The following is a 6,000-nucleotide window of genomic DNA, read 5'->3' on the forward strand; positions in this document are numbered from 1 at the left end:
CAGAAGAGAGTAGACCAGCCCTTACCTCATTTTGAATGCGAGTAGTTAATTTTCAAACTAGTGGCCTTGTGGCGTGGTGAGCAAACCCACCAGGTCAGCCATACTGTACCTTGCAGGGCTTGGCAAGCCAGCTCTGTATATAGCACAGAGCAGAGTGATGTCTTGACTGAGTGTCGCAATGTTTGCACTGTCCTGCTGTGTCAGTGGGACTTAATACAGTCTCTCGCAGTGGTGCAGTGATGCAAACCACGCTGCACAGCATGAACCTATGTGAGACCCACCTTTGTGATGGGTCTGAATGAAACTGACATCATCTCATAGAATCACAGAATCAACCAGGTTGGAAAAGACCTTTAAGATGATCAAGTCCAACTGTTCTCCAGCACTACCAAGGCCACCACTAACCCATGGCACTGAGGGCCTCTTCTACATGGTGTGTAAACACTTCCAGGACCCTGATCCAACACCTGACCACCCTCTCAAGGAGGAATAAACTCCATCTAAAACCCCCTGGTGCAGCTTGAGGCCATTTCCTCTTGTCCTGTCCCTTGTTCCTTGTGATTAGTGACCAGACACCTCCTGGCTCCATTCTCCACAGGATTCAAGGTGCAGCCTCACCAGTGCCCAGAACAGGGGGACAATCACTGATGCCACACTGGTGCTGATCCAGGCCAGGATGCTGGTGGCTTCTTGGCTGCCTGGGCACAAGCTGCTCATGTTCAGCTCTGTCAACCAGCACCCCCAGGTCCTTTTCCATGAGCAGCTTTCCAGCCACTCTTCCCCAGGAGTGTTGCATGGGGTTGTTGTGGCCCAAATGCAGGACCTTGCACTTTGCCTCGTCCGGATCCCTCTGCGGAACATTCCTGTCTTTCAGCTGATCAACACTCCCAGCCAACTTGGTGTCACTGGACCTCCTCAAGAACTCCTGGCCTTGATGTCCACCTTGTGCTTTGCCTTCCTCACCATGCTTGCCCTCACTTCCTAGTGTATCCTTTTTGTAGCACCTCGTAGTCCACCAGTGCTGTCTGTAGCTGCAGCATCTTTATGCCTACCTTCCATGGCCTTTGCCCACACATCTCTTAAAAATCAACATTCCCGTTTCCTGCAAAGCCATTACTTGCCATTTCCTCTAGTTCCATGATGAACATTCTCAAGATATAAACTAGGAGATTTGTAAGTGGTTCTTGCGGCTAGCCACGGTTTAGCTTTTTATGGAATGGTGGCAGGATGTTACAGAGAACAATTAGAACATAACAATGCAGACATCATACAGAAAGGATGCTGTTATGACAGATAGGACCAGGTGCACCGATGATATTATATTGGTTGTGGTGTATCTATAGCCTGGACCTGAAACGCCCAAGCTCTGGCATGAGTGGCACCTTGAAGTCTTCTTGCACCTTTCAAAGAATGGCACGTACTGTGTCCTGTAGTCACACCTATTTATTCATTATGAACCATTACTTCACTAAAATTACATTACTTGCTATGACCAACATCAGGATTGTATACCCAATACAGGTCTCCCTAAGTCTGGATCCAGCTGTTTGGTCTCTGCTCACACACCTTCCTTTCCTTTGCTTGTGATGCAAGATAAGATGGAACACAATTCTACCAATATTATTATGCATCTCCATGTATATTATGTCAAACCTCCCACAGCTTTATGATTATGGCTTGAAAGATTCTTCTGTGGATCTCATTTTAGGAGATAACTTCATCTCCCTTCCTAAATTTGTTCCAAAAATACAAAACCCACATAGGAAATCATTTATATTTTTTTACCACATTCCCTCATGGGGAATATTATTCCGTAATGTTTTTTACTTCCAAAACTAATGGAAGTGGGGGGAACAAACCCAGCAGTGTTTTGTTCAAATATCAGCCCTTTCATTCCATTTCAAATGCACAAATTCACTCCAGAGACAATGGGACTTTGAGGAGGCCTCATCTGGAAGAGGGCAAAACTGGATTTCTTTCAGTTTACCATGGAACAGCATACATACTTACATAGGGACATGAAGGGACACCTATTCCCCTTAGTCTTCTGGTCTGATCTAAGAGACTCTGCTTCTTCAATTGCTGCTCTATTCATTTCCCACTCTGATGATACAGCCAAACAGTTCTCCTGAAGGGAACCATGATGCTGTACCAGCCGTATGTTCTTGTTTTGGGAATTGGAAGGAAGAAGCGAGAGCCAGAAGAAGAATGCAAATGGTGGTGGGGAGTAAAAAGAAGAAGAAGAAATGAAGAGAGGGACACAAAGGTGAAAATGCTTTCCTAAATTTAGAGCCATGTGGAAAGAATAAATTAGAGGAAAGATTAAAGGAATTGGCAAGACAAAAACCAAACAAACAGGAAAGGAAATTAAATTGTATTTCCTAATTGATTTAGAAGATTTAGGCCCAGATTATGAGTTGTTTCTGGATGAAAATCCATTAAAATGCAAATTTGATCCAAGTTCCCATAACCTGTTCTTCCTGTTTGTGAGTTTTGTGTATGAGCAAGTCAAATGGGAGTGCTCTGATCAGGCTGAAACATCTCATTTATCGACGTGAAGGCTGGAACCAGCAGGGAGCCTTGTCATGAACTATCCTCTGCAGAATAGTGTCCCCCTTGGTCTTTCCATCATTATGGTACAGGGGGTGTCCAGAAGGAGCACAGCCTCTCTTCTAGTGAATAATAAGCTGAAAGACATGGAAATGGAAACAGTCCAACATTCCCCATGGACTTAGCCTCTTTAGGTACATAAACCTGCACAAAGTGAGACTTTTCAAAGTACCTTAACACTTATTTCCACTTATTGCAGTAAGAATTACACGCATAGACACTACTCAAAATCCTGAGATGCTGACGGTCATTTTATATATGTGCTTTGAAGACACTGGAGAGGAGAGGAGAGGAGAGGAGAGGAGAGGATTATTATTTTTTCAGTTGGAAGGGACCTACAATGATTGTCTCACCCAACTGCCTGACCACTTCAGTGCTGCCCTAAAGCTAAAGCATGCTATAAAGCAAATGCCTCTTAAACACTGACAGGCTTGGGGCATTGGCCACCTCTCCTGGAAGCCTGTTCCAGGGTTTGACCACCTTCTTGGTAAAGAAATGCTCCTCATGTCAAGTCTGAACCTGCCCTAGTGCAGCTTTGAACCATTCCCATGAGTCCTGTTACTGGATCCCAGAGAAAAGAGCTCAGCAGATCCCTCTCCACTTCCCCTCCTCAGGAAGCTGTAGAGCAATGAGGTCACCCCTCAGCCTCCTTCTCTCTAAACCAGACAAACTGAGGGCCTCAGCTGCTCCTCACAGGAGTTGCCTTCCAACTCTTGCTGGAACCTTCAGCAAACAAGGATTTATGAATCCGGTGTGGTCTGATAGAAAGCTTTTCAGTGCCTGAACTTGCTCTCCAGCAGCTTTGAAGTTTTTGCCTTTTGGGACACTTTCCTCATAGCTGGTAGAATTCAGCAGAATTAAGATATTCCAATCACTGGAGAAAAATGCAGCATTATTACGGTGGCAATGTGGAAGTGGCTCCCTTTGCAACTGCTGGAACATCCCATTTTTCAGCGTGGCAATGACCTTGCTTCTGGCCAGAGGCAAGGTCCGTGCCTTTGGCTAGAGTGTCCAGGAACAGACCTAAGAGTGGTATAATTCCTGCTCCAACTCCTGTCATAGAGTTGGGAAGAAGGCTTTAGGGAATCCTGGACAGATGGTTTGGGGTTTCACAACCTGTCAGGAAAAATGGCTCTGGACTGACTCTATACTGAGTCATGACATGTGCTTTGGGTTATATATTTCTATGGATTTTGGGTAGTGCGGCTCTGCTGTGACTGGATCTGTCCAGCTGGACAACAGCTCTGATTCAGTGCACTTAAAACCACAATCTTGGTATGCTAACTGGGTTTCACGGCTTCTCAGAATGTCTAAATGACCTTCCATAGGATTCATTTCAGGGAGGAACAGCGGGACTTGGCTCTTTGTCTCTGAACCATGGCAAATATTCTTACGTGGTTTTAATTTAGATGCTAATGTTATAAAACGTTCACCTAGATCCACCAATTGCAGGGAGTTGAGAGTTGTAACAGCCAAATTCTCCTCTGCTTTAACCTAACAGTAAGACTGAGTACAAAAAGCCATGAGGAACACACCTTTATCCCTTATAGGCACATTCAGTGCCACATTCTCTCTCAGTATGCACCGGCTTTGCCCTCAGCTGCAGTGCTTGGTGTCTGTGTGAGGGGAGGATCAGTTTGTACTTATTTAATGATGTACCTTAAGGCCAATTACAAAAACTTAAGGCATTAAAAAGTGTTGGCTCTCATGGTTAAGCAAGGCTATAATACACAGGTAGCCACTCTAAAACCACTGTGGGGAATGCCAAATTGAGAAAAGCATCTTTTTCATCCAGCCTGGTGGATTAATATTTGACTTCAAAAGTCTAATTACCTCAGTAGTAAGAAACTAGGTACACTTTAATAGCAGTAGAGGTCACTGACCTTGACAAAATCAATGTGCCATCACCTGCCTTTGTAATTACGTCAATGACTCCTTTTTGTTATGAGCTTGTCCTCTCCAGTCTTACCAGAGTGCCAGTGCTTTCTAGCTGCATGTTGTTTATCCACCAGACAGTGTTCTATACACTTGCTACGTGTTTCTATACCCCAGAAGTCAATCTGAGTTAATATTCAACTGGGACCTTTCCCCAGTAACTTGCTGGGTCTTTTCTGATACGACTGCTCCTTCCTAATTATGTTGGCAGTGCTGCTGAGGAGCACATAATACTATTGCCAAAGTTCAATAAACATACAAAGTAACTATAGAGTTTTGGGGAAAACAGTCGGTGGTGCTTTCATGACCTTTGGCAACAGTATGAGCACAGTTTGGCCAACGCCAAACAAATGTCTAACTTCAAATCTCTCAGCGACCAGAAAATGATGGATTTGTTTTACTTTATTACATCTAATAATAAACTAAAAAATGCTGTGTTTGTGCAGTGCAGTAGCGTGGCCAGACTGAGTGTAGTCCTGTGCAGGAGGTCAGGCCAGATGACTATCAATGGCTCTTTCTTGTATTAGAATTGCACAGACAAATCCCCAGGTGGTCTGAGATGAGGGAAAGCTAATGAAGTCATTGGAGTCCCACTGACTTACTGAAGCATTTGGGATAGGGCAGCTCATGTGCTTCATCTGTGGTGGTGGAGTTAATTGATATGTTACACTGTCTCTATGAAAGCCATCACTGGCATCTTCAAACTAAGCCTAGTAAATGGAAAGGTAAATACTCATAATAATCATGACTACTTCTTCATCACTAGCTCATTCTGTTTCTTCATCCCTAGCTAGCTGTGGCTAAATCTAATAATAGTGGGCCAATGTCTGGTTATAGGTATAGAAACAACATAGGCCTAAGAGGCTCATATTGATGTTATTTAAAAAGCCAGTTTCTCTTCTCTGAGCCTTGACCCTGAAAACCTACAGAAACTACTGCTGTGATTGACAGCAGAAATAATCTGCACAGGACTGGGTGTTTAGGATTAGATCAAGACTCCTAAGTAGCCTGGCTATACCTCTAGATCTCCATCCTGAGATGCTGTCTCCACAGCTCAGTGGGTTTAATGATCGAATTGTCACAGGCAATTTCCACTGTGTGGCTCACTTTCCAGCTACGGCTTTTTCCCCATGCAGACCGATCTGACAAAGAATACGGTCCATGCCTGCTACCTGTGTAACTGTTTCCTTCCACTGAACATCATGTTCCACCAGCAGGAACAGTGCATGAGGTGACCCACTGCCCTGGGGAATGGCTGCAGAACTGGAAATGTCACACAGACACAATGGCAACGCACCAATAATGCCTGCACAATGTACACAATGTTCTCATTTTCCATTCTCTCCTTCCCCCTACTTCAAACCTACACTATCCTCTGGTATATATTTTTGGACAAGAACACCAGTTCCAGTTGTGGGTGGTTTATGCTATAGACGTGCAGTCCCTGGGTGAGAA

This window comes from Pezoporus wallicus, unplaced genomic scaffold (assembly GCF_028554395.1).
Source record: "Pezoporus wallicus isolate ANWC-B61680 ecotype Strahan unplaced genomic scaffold, APGP_CSIRO_Pwel_v1 scaffold_11491, whole genome shotgun sequence".
Classification (NCBI taxonomy): domain Eukaryota; kingdom Metazoa; phylum Chordata; class Aves; order Psittaciformes; family Psittacidae; genus Pezoporus; species Pezoporus wallicus.